This window comes from Carcharodon carcharias, chromosome 10, assembly GCF_017639515.1.
Source record: "Carcharodon carcharias isolate sCarCar2 chromosome 10, sCarCar2.pri, whole genome shotgun sequence".
NCBI lineage: Eukaryota > Metazoa > Chordata > Chondrichthyes > Lamniformes > Lamnidae > Carcharodon > Carcharodon carcharias.
This window is the reverse complement of record NC_054476.1, coordinates 52,207,977-52,224,057: the sequence shown is the minus strand read 5'-3', so window position 1 is coordinate 52,224,057 and position 16,081 is coordinate 52,207,977. Positions and strand designations below refer to the sequence as shown.

General features: G+C 47.6%; 1 pseudogene; it reads right to left on the bottom strand.

The window, feature by feature from the left end:
• Positions 1-16,081, bottom strand: part of LOC121282828 — a 42,746-nt pseudogene that overhangs the window by 9,693 nt on the left and 16,972 nt on the right.

Below are 16,081 nucleotides of genomic sequence, written 5' to 3'. Positions count from 1 at the left end.
ATTTTAGGCTTCAGATAAATGTGTTCTTAGTTTATAGCATTGGCAGCCCACCTGTACTTCTAGTGATAGTGTTGGGCTTTCATCTTAAAAAAGCCTGGGGTTGAGCATCATGTTCTGCTTAAATTAGACCACTTGGAGTGGGTAAGTTTTATCAATTCTTAGCTGTATTGCCACTTAAAGGATATTCTTCAAATTCCACTTAAAAAAAAATTACTTTTAACAGAGTGACCAACAAAAACTAATACATTCTCGGCCAGTCAGTCACACTTTCCTCTCTGTAAGCTTGGAGTTATCCAAAATTCCACACCCCAACTCGAACAAAGAGCAGGATTTTCCCAAAGGGGTGGGAACTGAGGTGGGTGGGCATGTCATTTCCCAACACTGGCCTCCTCATGTCATTCTGATGGTCGGCAATCTTTGTGATGGGGCGGGAGGAGGAAACGAAACCTGGAAACCCTTAATCAGTTAAGCCTGTTAATGAGCTTGTTGCCAACTTAAGGGCTAGCTTTCAATTTTTGAGGGAAGGCATGGGATCCAAGTGGGATCTGAGAAGGTCAAGTACGAGGAGGCAGCAACGAGGCTGGGGGGGCACTCATTGCCACATCATTCAATGAGATGGGCTCAAAAAAGGGTGCAGAGCTGAGATGGGCACTGATCCATTGGCACACAGTTGCTGTTGGGTGATTAGAGTTAACAGAGCAAGTCATTTGTACGCACTCCATCAGTTAAGGGGGTTGTGACCCTCCAAGGATCATGGGGCCTTAAGAGGGGGCACAATAAGTGCAGCTGACTGCAAGCAAGGTAACATCTGGACATAGTTTTAAAGGTACTCAAGAAGCAATGAGGATCAATGCCCACAGAAGCAGATGCAGAGCCCGAGGCATGAGGAGGGAAGAGGAGAGGAACATGGGGCTGGAAGACAATGACAGTCATGCCCTTGACATTGAGTATACTGTTGAGAAAGCTACCTAGAAATGTTGGAGAATTAGTGCCCCAGGAGCCTGAGCCTATCTAGGTAGATGATAACTGTGATTTGTGCCCTTGTTGAACACCCTGCTGTGGAAAACCCCCACAGCACTGCTCACCATGCCCTACCAGTAGCCATTAAAGTCACTGTGGCCTTGAACTTCTTTATCTCTGACTCATTCCAAAAATCAGCTGCAGAGTTGGTGGTGTCTCCCAAGTGACAGCATGCCACTGCATCCCACGAGTCGCTGTTGCCCTATTTGTGAAAACAAGGCAGTAGCTACAATTGAAAATAGATAGGACCTTGTAGTTACAAAGAACAGTGGGATTGTTGTATCGCTGTAATCCTCCTGGTGCAGGGTATCATCAATTGCACCCACGTGGCCATCAGGGGCACCAAGTGAGCAGCCAACTTTTCCCTTCCTCTCTTCTTTATTTACATGTTATCCGTTGACAACATTAACAACAACAACTTGCATTTACTTAGCATCTTTAATGCAGTAAAACATTCCAAGACATTGCACAGTAATATTATCAAACAAAACTTGACACTGAGCCATATAAGAATACAGTAGGACACATCAGGAGCATCTGAAAAGAGGAGAGAGAAGTAGACAGGCCAAGACGCTTAGGGAGAAAATTCCAGAGCTGAAGAATTAGGCAGCTGCTAGCGTGATCACCAGTGGTGGAGCAATTAAAATCAGGAATGTGCAAGAAACCAGAATTTTAGGAGCACAGAGGTTTCGGAGGGTTGTAGAACTCTCGGAGATTACAGAGATAAGGAGTAGATGAGGCCGTAATGGGATTTAAAGTCAAGGATGTGAATTTCATAATTGAGGCATTGCTGGACAGAGGAGTAGGTTCCACATGTATGTTGATGACATCCGGCACCGCCTCTCCACCACCTTTGTTCCTCTCTGCCTGCCCTTCAAAACCCAGCCCCATCCACCTCTCCTCGCCTTCCTAGGCTAGGTTTTCCGATGCCTCCCTGCTCTAAAAACCCAGAATTTACCTCTCTCCAGTCACCATGATCTTCTATAAAAACAAAAAAAACTGCGGATGCTGGAAATCCAAAACAAAAACAGAATTACCTGGAAAAACTCAGCAGGTCTGGCAGCATCAGGGGAGAAGAAAAGAGTTGACATTTCGAGTCCTCATGACCCTTCAACAGAACAAGCAGTCCCACTGCTGAGCTGTGCGCTGCTGGGACTGCAAGAGCTACCAGCCAATAAGATTGATCAACAACTCTCGAGGGTGGTTAGCCCACTGACTTCCCTTCCTGGGGGGTAAGTCCATCCCTCCCCGCACCATGACCATTGAGTAAAAATCTCTGTAAATACAGGATCAATTCATCCAATCCATTAGCTAGTATATGATTTGCATGAGTTATATCACTGGAGTGACCAAGGACAGCAAATGGACATGAACGTGTCCCTGCTGACTAATTCTTTGAGCAGCACAGATATCATGTTAAATTTTTTATGAGCCTACCTATTCATACATTGGTTGGAGGCCAGGTGAGTAACTATGATGTAAAGTAATGAAAATGAGAAAAAATATCACCAACTGAAAGAAATGATTTTGATTAAAAGTTGGTATAAAGTACAATAAGGGTTCCAGCGTAATAAAAATACATTTTTTGCATGACTAAACTTAATGTTTTTACTTGGAGACATGAGCCTGGCAAAAGTTGAGCCTTCCAAGGAGCCACCACCGTGCCAGCTGAGAAGAGTTATCAGCTACATCTATGCCTGTAAATTTCACAGTGACACAGTAGTATAGAGAGTCTCCTAGCATGTACTGGCACATGTACAGTTCAACTGCAAGGAATTCAATCCACAGTATTTATGTTTTTTCCCCCAAAAATTTGAAAATTTGAAACTGAATGGTAAAATTTAGAACCTTTAAGAAAACACTGCACTAGAAAACTCTCATCAGGGCCTCAGAGAGTCTGTTTCAAACAAAGAAACCAAGGGCCTGGTTTCCCATCAGGGGTCAGGAAACAGACGTCAGGATTGTTTCGGAGTCCCAATATCACCTCAGGGGTGGGGCCGGGAAAGTAGGGTAGTCACAGGCCCCATCTGCCACAGGGGTGGCATGTTAATTGGCTAGAAGGCAGGTTGGTAAGCTGATCAGCGGCCAAGGGGACAGAACCAGTGGTGGGACTGAGTAAATGCAGGCCTGATTTAAACAGGCCATTACTGTGGCTCTTGTTTTGCTGATTCAATTACAGTAACACACATGGAGCAGCAAAGGCAGAGGGCTGGAACCCAGGGCTGAGAAGCCCCCCCCCACTTCACATATGCAGACTTGGAGATCCACCTCGAGATAGTGAGGATGAGCAGGCAAGTCTTAATTCCAAAGGGTGGTAGGAAAAGTCCTCTGTCTCAAACTAAGCAGGCATTGGTAGAGGTGGCTGGAAATGTGAGCAAACGGAATGTGATCAAGAGGAACTAGGTGCAGTGTAAGTACGATGTCAGACCCTCAGAACAGGCCTCTGGGTATTCAACATCCAGTAGACACACCAGCTGGTGAGCCTGAGGGCACAGGTTGTTCTTGAAGCTGAGAAGATTGTGTGACCATGGTATTTGCTGACCCCTTAGGCAAGGCTCAGAGCCTTGGGCAGAATTTTCCCAATGGCATGTGGTGGCGGACCCCACATGAACACCATTGCGATATTTCGTTGGACGGGCACGCGATGCCCTCCAATACGGGCCCGCCACTTAAGGCCCTTGAGGCGCCAATCGACCACGATTTTTCGGCGCCCGTGCAATCTTCGGGTAGGACACATTTGTATAAACCTCATCCACGGGTGGGATAAGAGGGCTCAGTGGGGTCCTGAGTGTGCTCTGTCAAACATTGATGTTTCAAAGTTACTGATACCTGTCTGTGTGATCTGCAATACTTCAAAACGCATACCTGATGCTTGGTCTGGGCTCACAACCTTCAGGTCAGCACTCTGCAATGAGGAATCTTTTTTGGGCCTGCAGATTTCAGGAAGCCTTCCCTTAGTCTGGGAACGGGAGCTGAACTCTCCACTGGAGGCACCTCCTCTGAGGACGAAGGGAGGGCTAGAAGGGGGAGGAGGCCAGGGGTTCACATTCAGCCTCCAGGGGAGGGAGATCAGGCATAGGCACAAGCTGTGCAGGGCCAAGAGGTAGTCCGAGGTGGAAGGGGCAGCAGAAGACGCCACTATCCTGCTGCCAGGGTATACAGGCAGCAAAGCAGCTACCTCAATATGTCTGAGGTGTAGTGCCAAAGGAGGCTCCGACTCTCAAAGGAGACAGTCAACAATATCCGTCAGATGATTGGGCCTGAGATCCCTAACTGTGTGGGCGGACACCCCAGGGTGCAATAGACTGCACACACGTGGCTATCAAGGTGCCAGCAGGTGAGCCCGGTGCCTTCGTCAACAGGAAGGGCTTCCACTCAATGAACGTGCAGATAGTGTGTGATCACAAGGTGCTGATTCTACAAGTCTCTGCAAGTACCCAGGCAGCTCCCACGACGCCTACATCCTCAGACACTCCCAGGTGCCGAGGCTCTTCAGTGCTCCAGCCCGGCTTGATGGATGGCTGCTGGGTGACAAGGGCTATCCCCTCAGAAGGTGGCTCATGACGTCTCTCCGCCATCCAAGAACAGAAGCTGAGCAGTGATACAGTAGGAGCCACCCCTCCACAAGGGCTGTGGTGGAGAGAGCCATTGGTATTCTCAAGATACGCTTCTGATGCCTGGACCACTCAGGGGGCGCACTCCAGTACCCCCCAGATCGTGTGTCGGTGATAGTGATTGCATGCTGCGCTCTCCACAATCTTGCGCTTGAAAGAGGGGACGCTGTGGACAACGAAGACGTAGACGCATTGGCTGCGGATGCACACGATGAGAGCTGCAGTGAGTCCGAGGATGAGCACGCACAGGGAAATGCTAAAGGCGCTAACCCGGGCATACTCCAGGGAGGCAGGGACACCTGGGAGGCTTTAATCCAACAACTTTCAGCTAGCGCACCACATATGGACCTCCAGGACAAGCCGGGGCTGTATGCTCCATATTCGAGACCTAAGTGCAAAATCTGCCTGATTAGGAACATTAACTAAGGTCCTTGTTAATAAAGCTGAGTGTCCCACAAAGCAACTCGTAACATTATTGGAAACCATCCACCTGCAGAACAAAAGAGGTAACCTCAGCCATGGTGACATGTCTGAATTTAATATTGCAACCAAAGAAACTTAATGAAACAAAATGAGAAAGGTGTTAAAAATCACACCAGCTCATAAAGACCTCATTGCAGGCCAACACAAAAGCACCAGTGGTAAACCTGTGGTGTGCCTAAGGTGCCTTTGTTTACATTTTCAGGTGCTACATCTTGGTGCTGACCCCTCGCTGGGTGTAGCATCTGAGACAGCCTGCTGACTCTGCTGTCCTGTTGGCCTGGATGACCTTGGCGATCATCCTCTGGTCCGTGGAGCTTGTGCTGGCCCCGCCTGGGAGAGAGCTGCCAATTCCACAGCTGGCATCTCCCCAGTCATCACAGCCTCACCGGATGCAACGGTCACTGGCAGAGGGGTGGAGGAGCTGCCGCCCTCATTCGGTGCGCCCTGAGAGGAGCCCACAGAGACGACAGGCAGCTACTGCACTGACGTGAAGTCGCTTTGGACCTCCCTGCTCACCGTGGATGGATGGGCACCGAGCTGGGAAACTTGGTGCCCAGACCATCTCCCACACTGGCACTGACCAGCTGAGGTCAATGCCGATGTGAGGGCTTGCTGGTCCGAGTGCATCCCCAAGAATCCATGAGAGTCCCCACTCTCTCCATGGAGGATGCATGGATCTCAGACATGAGGCTCACTGCTTCAGTGATAGTCCGCGTAGATACCCCCGCCACGATACCAAGCCAGGCATAGCCTCATGTATCTCCCCCAGATGCTCCCGCACACCCAGTTGCATTTCCTGCGCTTGCTGCATCGCAGTCGACTCCAGAGGCACATCATTAGGCACCAACTGAGAATGTGCCTGGTCCCCTGCAGTCCTCTGACTGCTGGCTCCATGGGCACTCTCTGTCTCTGCCAGCTCCTCCAGCGAATGTGAAGTGCCCTCACTACTGTGCCCCGAGACACTAGCCGATGTTCTAATTCCCACCGAGATGCTAGTATCTACGCTGGTGCCTGCCTGGCAGAGATGGTGTGACACCGGTGAGACTTCAGGGCCCTCAGGTATGAGAGGGGGCCTCTGCTGCTCCTCCTCCCAGCCCTGCTCCGCTGATGCTGAAAGGAAGAACAAGGACATTGGATCAGTTAACGTGGAGACAATGTCAATGTGTATCCCTGTCCCCCGGACCATTATGCGCTCATCCTTCCATAAGCAATGGTCAAGCAATGTTGCAAGCTTCAATCACTGAACATTCAGCATTGCCATGGCTGCTGGAAGAACAATGGTGGCCTCACTGCTGGGCATACATATTTGCCTGTGGCACCTAAGCCTCACTGATACCGCTAGTCCTGGGCGCATGGCGCCTCTCCAAATCTAGGGCCTACTGCTCGAAGCAGCTGAGAATCACTAACTGTGTTGGCGTGCCGCCAGTCCACACCCGCTTGGCTGCATTATGTGCATTCTTCTCCTGAAAAGGAGAGAAGAGCGTTAATTAGTGCTAATTGTATGTGGACTCTCTTCACAGACAGCCCATCCCAACCACAATGGGACATTGCGGGGCTCCAGTGTCTCCTCGCCCTGCTGTTGCCAAACACACCACACAAAGATGCTAGGCCTGTGTCCCCCCCGCCCGCACCCACCAAAACCCCCTTGGCCAAATGCTGCTTACATCACATTAGGCACCACACGTTCCATTGCAAGGAGGCACAATCACGTGGAGCGCAGAGGACAGCAGATCAATTGGTTCCAAGCCAACCTGAAGCTCCCCTCCAAGCATGTCATCACCCTGACTTTGCCAAGTCCTGGAGTTCCAGCACTGCGCCTAGGTGCAGCTCCTCCAAGTCACAGAGTACCACATGCTGCGGGGGCAGAATTCATCTCTTCGCCACCCTCTCAGGGTGGCCTCGACATGGGCAATATCTGCTGGCCCGCTCAGCGAAGGACACATGCCGTCAATGGTTCAATGCATCACTACACTCAGACTTGTGCCGAGTTTGGCGGGGGGGGGGAAGCCTACCTGCTGGGTTAAGTGACCAATGCCAACATGGTACTCAGCCTTCCTGAGTGCAACACGTTGTTGAAGCACTTGCAAAACTGGACCCAGGTGCACTGCACCACGTCGCGGGAGCTCACCACCTCCGCCACCTCCTCCCAGGCATGTGTTGTCATGTGGGGGGACCTCCTCCTCCCATCCTGGGGTAACAGGACCTCCTGCCGTGCTGCCACCACTACAGACCGAGCTGACCCAGTCCTAAAGGGCATAACTACTAGATTGGGTCTGCGGCAGGTGGAACCGACAAGAGGGACAAACATACTTGACCTCATCCTCATCAACCTGTCTGTCACAGATGAGTCACTCCATGACAGTATTGGTAGGAGTGAATACTGCACAGTCCTTGTGGCGACGAAATCCTGTCTTCACATTGAGGGTACCCTCCATTGTGTTGTGTGGCAGGACTGCTGTGCTAAATGGGATAGATTTTGACTATATCTAACCACTCAAAACTGGCCAACCATGAGGCGCTGTGGGCTATCAGCAGCAGCAGAATTGTATACAACCACAATCTGTGACCTCATGGCCCGACAAATCCCCCACTCTACCATTACCACCATGCCAGGGGATCAACCTTGGTTCAATGAAGAGTGCAGCAGGGCATGCCAGGAGTAGCACCTACTCTGCCAGGAGGCATACCTAAAAATGAGTGTCAACCTGGTGAAGCTACAACACAGGACTAGTACTTGCCTGCCAAACAGCATAAGAAGCCAGCGACAGAGAGAGCTAAGCGATTCCTGAACCAACGGATCAGATCTAAGCTCTGAAGTCCTGCCACATCCAGTCGTGGACAGTGGTGGGCAATTAAACAACTCACAGGAGGAGGAGGCTCCACAAATATCCCCATCCTCAGCCAGAAGTGCTGAGGGCATGATCCATCTCAGCCTCCTCCAGAGGCCCCCAGCATCATAGATGCCAGTCTTCAACCAATTTGATTCACTCCATGTAATATCAAGAAACAGCTGAAGGTACTGGATACTGCAAAGGCTATGGACCCTGACAATATTCCGGCAATAGTGCTGAAGACTTCTGCTCCAGAAGTTGCTTTTGGCCCTAGCCAAGCTGTTCCAGTACAGCTACAACACTGGCATCTACCCGGCTATGTGGCAAATTGTCCAGGTATGTCCTATACACCAAAAGCAGGACAAATCCAACCCAACCATTTACTGCCCTATCAGTCTACTCTCTGTCATCAGTAAAGTGATGGAAGGAGTCATCAACAGTCCTATCAAGTAGCACTTGTTTAGCAATAACCTGCTCACTGATGCCCAGTTTGGGTTCCACCAGGGCCACTCAGCTCCTGACCTCATTACAGCCTTGGTTCAGACATGGACAAAAGAGCTGAACTCCTGAGGTGAGGTGAGAGTGACTGCCCTTGACATCAAGGCTGCATTGGACCGAGTGGCATGAAGGAATCCTTGCAAAACTGGAGTTAATGGGAATCAGGGGGAAAACTCTCCGATGGTTGGAGTCATACCTAGCACAAAGGAACATGGTTGTGGTTATTCGGAGGTCAATCATCCCAGTTCCAGGACATCACTGCAGGAGTTCCTCAGGGTAGTGTCCTCAGCCCAACCATCTTCAGCTGCTTCATCAGTAACTTTCCTTCCATCACAAGGTCAGAAGTGGAGATAAGAAATAAAAGCAGAAAATGCTAGAAAAACTCAGCAGGTCTGACAGCATCTGTGGAGATAGGAGATGCTGTCAGACCTGCTGAGTTTTTCCAGCATTTTCTATTTTTATTTCATATTTCCAGAATCTGCAGTATTTGGCTTTTATCAGAAGTGGGAATGTTCACTGACGATTGCACAATGTTCAACACCACTCACGACTCCTCAGATACTGAAGCAGTCCACGTCCAAATACAGCAAGACCTAGACAATATCCAGGCTTGTGCTGACAAATGGCAAGTAGAGAGAATCTAAACATCACCCCTTGACATTCAAAGACATTACCATTACTGAAACCCCACTATCAATATCCTGGGGGTTACCATTGGCCAGAAACTGAACTGAACTAGCCATATAAATACTGTGATTACAAGAGCAGGTCAGATTCTAGGAATCCAGCAGCGAATAACTCACGTCCTGACTCTCCAAAGCCTGTCCGACCATCTACAAGACACAAGTCATGAGTGTTATTGAATTCTCTCCACTTGCCTAGATGAGTGCAGCTCCAACAACACTCAAGAAGCTTGACAGCATCCAGGACAAAGCAGCCTGCTTGATTGGCACCCCATCCACAAACATTCACTCCCTCCACCACCGATGCACAGTGGCAACAGTGTGTACCATCTATACGATGCACTGCAGGAACTCACCAAGGCTCCTCAGACAGCACCTTCCACATCCACGACCATCCAGAAGGACAAGGGCAGCAGACACATAGGAACACCACCACCTGGAAGTCCCCCTCCAAGCCACTCACCATCCTGACTGGAAATATATTACCGCTCCTTCACTGTTGTCGGGTCAAAATCCTGGAACTCTCTTCCTAACAGTACTGTGGGTGTACCTACCATAAGACCATAAGACATAGGAGCAGAAGTAGGCCATTCGGCACATCGAGTCTGCTCCGCCATTCAATGAGATCATGGCTGATCTGATAACCCTTAACTCCACTTTCCTGCCTTTTCCCCATAACTCTTGATTCCCTTACTGATTAAAAATCTGTCTATCTCAGCCTTGAATATACTTAATGACCCAGCATCTACAACCCTCTGCGGTAAAGAATTCCACAGATTGACTACCCTCTGAGAGAAGAAATTCCTCCTCATCTCTGTCTTAAATGGGCACCCCCTCACTCTGAGATTATGCCCTCTGGTCTTAGACTCTCCCACAAGGGAAAACAACCCCTCAGCATCTCCCTGTCAAGCCCCATAAGAATCTTAAATGTTTTAATAAGGTCGCCTCTTATTCTTCTAAATTCCAATGAGTACAGGCCCAACCTACTCAACCTCTCCTCCAAAAAAAAATCCCTCTGTCCCCGGAATCAACCTAGTGAACCTTCTCTGGACTGCCTCCAATGACAGCATATCTTTCCTTAGATAAGGGGACCAAAATTGTTTACAGTATTCTAGGTGTGGTCTAACTAGTGCCTTGTATAGTTTTAGCAAGACTTCCCTATTTTTATACTCCATTCCCTTTGAAGTGAAGGCCAATATTCCATTTGCCTTCCCTATTGCCTGCTGAACTTGCATGTGAGCTTTTTGGGATTCATGCACAGAGTCCCAAATCCCTCTGTGCTGCAGCCTTTGGCAGTTTTTCTCCATTTAAATAATATTCAGCTCCTCTATTCTTCCTGCCAAAGTGCATAACCTCATATTTTCCCACATTATATTCCATCTACCAGGTTTTTGCCCACTCACTTAACCTGTCTACATCCCTCTGTCAACTCCTTATGTCATCCTCACCACTTGCCTTCCCACCTATTTTTGTGTCGTCCACAAACTTGACAATAGTACATTCACTTCCCTCATCCAAGTCATTATTATATATATTGTAAATAATTGAAGCCCTAGCACTCATCCCTGTGGCACTCCACTAGTTACAGGTTGCCATCCCGAAAATGCCACCCTTATCCCAACTCTCTGTTTTCTATTAGTTAGCTAATCCTCCAAACACGCTAATATACTACCCCCAACACCATGGGCTCTTATCTTATTAAATAGCCTGATGTGCAGCACCTTATTGAACGCCTTTTGGGAATCCAACTATATTACATCTACTGGTTCCCCTTTATCTATCTTGCTTGTTAACTCCTCAAAGAATTCTAATAAATTTGTTAGGCATGATTTCCCCTTCATGAAGCCATGCTGAGTCTGCTTGATTAGATTATGTATTTCTAAATGCTCTGCTATTACATCCTTTATAATAGACTCCAATGACAGATGTTAAGCTAACTGGCCAATGGTTGCCTGTTTTTTTGTCTCCTTCCCTTTTTGAATAACGATGTTACATTGGCTGTTTATGTCACTTGCTAGTTTATCCTCAAAGTTTATTTTCTCCCTCTTTATTATTTTTTTGATAATCTTTTGATGGTTTTTAAAACTTTCCCAATCCTCTGGCTTACCACTAATCGTTGTCACATTGTATGTTTTTTCTTTCAATTTGATACTGTCCTTAACTTCCTTAGTTAACCATGGTTGGTTTATCCCCTTCCTGGAATCTTTCTTCCTCACGGGGAGATATCATTGTTGAGTCATATGGGCAGATAAGTGGCAGATGGAATTTAACCCTGAAAAGTGTGAGGTGATACACTTTGGAAAGAGTAATTTGACAAGGAAGTATTCAATGAACGGCATGACACTAGGAAGTTCTGAGGAACAAAGGGACCTAGGCATGTGCCCATAGATCTCTGAAGGCAGAGGGGCGTGTTAGTGGTGTAATGAAAAAGGCATATGGGACACTTGCCTTTATCAATCGAGACATAGATTACAAAAGTAGGGAGGTCATGTTGGAATTGTATAGAACCTTGGTGAGGCCACAGCTGGAGTACTGTGTGCAGTTTTGGTCGCCACATTATAGGAAGGGTGTGATTGCACTGGAGGGGATGCAGAGGAGATTCACCAGGATGTTGCCTAGGATGAAACATTTAAGTTATGAAGAGAGGTTGGATAGACTTGGATTGTTTTCATTGGAGCAAAGAAGACTGAGGGGCGACTTGATCCAGGTGTACAAGATTATGAGGGGCATGGACAGGGTGGATAGGGAGCAGCTGTTCCCCTTAGTTGAAGGGTCAGTCACAAGGGGACATAAGTTCAAGGTGAGGGGCCGGAGGTTTATGGGGGATGTAAGGAAAAACATTTTTACCCAGAGGGTGGTGACAGTCTGGAATGCACTGCCTGGGAGGGTGGTGGAGGCGGGTTGCCTCACATCCTTTAAAAAGTACCTGGATGAGCACTTGGCACGTCATAACATTCAAGGCTATGGGCTAAGTGCTAGTAAATGGGATTAGGTAGGGAGGTCAGGTGTTTCTCACGTGTCGGTGCAGACTCGATGGGCCGACAGGCCTCTTCTGCACTCTGTGATTCTGTGAGTGTCACAAACTATTTTCTTAAATGCGTGCCATTGTTCATCAACTGTCTTTTCTACTAACTTGCTTCCCCAGTCCACTCCAGGCAACTCTGCCCTCATTCCATTGTAATTACCCTTATTTAAATTTAGCACAGTTGTTTCTGACCCAAGTTTCTCACTCTCAAGCTGAATGCTAAATTCTACCATATTATGGTCACTGTTTCTTAAGGGATCCTTTACTCTGAGATCGTTTATTAAACCTGCCTCATTACACATTACCAGATCCAAAATAGCCTGATCCCTGCTTGTATTCACAACATATTGTTCTAAAAAACTATACCAAAAACACTCTATGAATTCTTGCTCATGTCTACTTCTGATAATTTGATTTTCCCAATCTACATGAAGATGAAAGTCACCATGATTAATATACTACCTTTTTTACATGCCCTCATTATCTCCTGATTTATTCTCTGTCTTACAATATAGCTACTGTCAGGGGGCTTATAGACTACTCCCACCAATGTCTTCTTCCCCTTATTATTTTTTACCTCCACCCAAATAGATTCTACATCTTCTGATCCAAGATCCTTTTTTGCTATCATACTTATTCCATTTCTACTAAAAATGCTACCCCACCACCCTTTCCTTCCTGCCTGTCCTTTCGAAAAGTCACGTAACCCTGAATATTTAGTTCCCAGTTTTGATCTCCTTGTAACCATGTCTCCATAATGGCTAAAGATCATACCCATTAACCTCTATTTGTGCCATTAATTCATTTATTTTGTTCCGAATATTACGTGCATTTAAATAAAGGGCCATTAATTTTGCCTTTTTACCATCTCCCCCCCCCGCAACCTTGACTCTATTTGCTGCTGTTTTTTTAATGTTTGTATACTCTGGCCCTTCCTGTCATTCTCTGGAAATCATTACCTAAATAGCTGTCCTGCAAAGCTGCCAGGTCTTTGCTTTGTAAGCCTATGTATCCCCTTTCCAGAACCCTCCACCCTCTATTTAGTTTAAAGCCCTCTTGACAGTTATTGGTTCCAACACAGTTCAAGTGAAGCCCGTCCCACTGGCACAGCTCCCTTCTACCCCAATACTGGTGCCAGTACACCGCCAGTGCCCCATGAACTGAAACCCATTCCTCCCACACCAATCTCTGAGCCACTCATTTAACTCCTTGACTTTATTTACTCTATGCCAGTTTGCCCGTGGCTCAGGTAGCAATCCCGAGATTGTTACCTTGGAGGTTCTGCTTTTTAATTTAGTTCCTAACTGTTCAAATGATTTCAGCAGAACCTCCTTTCTAGTCCTATCAATGTCATTGATACCAACATGGATGACGACAACTGGGTCCCTCCCCTCCTAATCCAAGTTCCTCTCCAGTCCTGAGGAGATGTCCTTAACTCTGGCGCTGGGCAGGCAACACAGCCTTCAAGACTCACACACATGGCTGCATGTGTGAACAGTATCTATCCCCCTAATTATACTGTCCCCTACCATTACTACACTCCCATTTCCTCTCCCACTTGAATGGCTCGCTGTACCACAGTGCCATGGTCAATTAGTTCATCCTCTCTGCAGTCCCCATTCTTGTTCACACAGCTTGCAAGAACCTTGTAACTGTTGGGCGGTTGCAGGGGCCAAGGCTCCTCCAACGCTACCCCCTGGGTCCCCAAACCTGCTTCACCTAGAGTCACACCCTCCTGTCCCTGATCACAGACCAAATTTGAATTACCTGATCTGAAGGGTGTGACCGCCTCCTGGAGCAAAGTGTCCAGGTAGCTTTCCCCCTCCCTGATGTGGCGGAATGTCTGCAGCTCAGACTCCAGCTACTTAGCTCAGATCCGAAGTTCCTCGAGCTGGTACAGATGTGTTCGCTCTGGATCCTTGGTGCCCAGCAGTACCCACATGCTGCAGCAGCAACACATCACCCGTCCTGCCACCACTTTTGTATTTTATTCAATTTATTAATTAATTACTTTAGTATCCCCACTCTTTATACTTACTATAATTATTTTTATACACACCAGTAGCAATCTTATACTTAACAAGCTATCTATAAGAAAGAGAAAAAAAAGACTAGAGATCTAAATACAAACTAAAGACCTTACTTCAAAGACTTGAAATACTCACCAATCCTATTCACCAATCAGCTGCTCTCTGAGCTCTTTTCCCTCTTGCACTTTTTAATAATTTAATTCTTCTTTCACTCTCTCACTATTAAAGGCCCCACTCCTCTTACATACGTTCCCTGTAAATGACCACGCTGCTTTTCTCACACTCTCACCCTGTAAATGACCCCGCTGTTTCTCACACTGTTTCGCTGTAAATGACCATGCTGTTTCCCTCATTATAAATGGCCCCGCTTCTCTCACACTCTCTCACTGTAAATGACCCCGCTATTCCTCTCACACTGTTTCGCTGTAAATGACCACGCTGTTTCTCTCACACTCTCTCCCTGTAAATGACCATGCTGTTTCTCTCACTCTCTCTTGCTGTAAATGACCTGGCTATTTCTCTCTCACTTTCTCGCTGTAAATGATCACAATGTTTCTCTCTCACCTACACCAAATGGACTGCAGCGGCTCAAGAAAGCAGCTCACCACCACCTTCTCAAAGGCAATTAGGGATGAGCAATAAATGCTGGCCTAGCCCACGACACCCATATCCCATGAATGAATGAATTTTTTAAAAATGCCCAGGAGGACAGCTGGACATGTTCAGCTGGACACAGAAAAGGCCTTGAGAGTCATAATAAAGAAGACTCTTCTTGACCAGGAGCAATGGGTGTTCAACAGAATTCCTTGAATCAGAGCGGGATCACGGGCTAAGAATGGAGGATTCCATTCAACTCATGTGCACTATAATGGCTCAAGGTTTTCAATGCATGAGCTCCTTCACTGAGACAGTGGCCAACCTCGTGGTGCAAGCAGGAAGAGCATACTGACATTTACCGAATGCATGTCACACTCTATAGCATGAACTGGTCGAGTTACTGCTGGCATAGAGACGTTTGAAGGGGGTGCCATTTGTGGCCTAACTGCTGGGCTGCTAACCAAGGGCTGAGGCAGTCACCGAAGAGGATAAGGGTGTTCCCTATTTTATGGGACACCACTGTCATCATTGGCCTCCTTGGCCCCTCTGACAGAGAGTGCACTGGTGTGGTACGACCCAGTGAATGAGGCTGTTCCTGGCATGAGGCCAGTGGAGCAGCCACAGGAGGAGCCCTCACATGCAGCTTTGCGATAAGAATGATCATGATGTGCATCTCAACCACAAGCAGAGGTTGTTGAGCAGATTACCTCCACCTTATCCAAGGACACAAGGGGAGCACTGCATAGGAGTGGCTGAGAACAAAAGCTTAGCACATCAGGAAAAGCACTGAGTGGGTCACCGGGGTTTCTTTCACCTGTAAATGCGCACTTTTTCTATTTTTCAACATCATGTAAAAATTGACACGAGGCTAGAAATGTGAGTTTTCCATTCTTTAATGGCAGGAAAAAAGGGATGAAGTGTTGACGGACAGCAAGAGTCCTTGTAAAACCTCTGGACAGATGTGCATCCTTCACTGGTGATAACAGTGGATCTATTCTAAGTTGCATCTTCAATAGAAGTGTTCTCACAGGCAGCTAAAAGTGTTCCAGACCATGCCATCCTCCTGGGTTAGAAAGACTAAGCTGAAATGTGCCTGGGTCTCCTGACAAGATCCTTGAGCCCTACGCTGGGTCTGACCACATCCCTGGGCTCCTCTGTCTTCTGCACCTTCCTCCTCCTCCATGTCCTGCTCCTCCTCTTCCTCTGATGAGCTCTGTAGTTCCAGTGCCTCACCCTCCTCTCTGAAGGGTGATGTTATGGAAGATGCAGCAGACCACCATTATGAGTGAGTGTTCTGCTG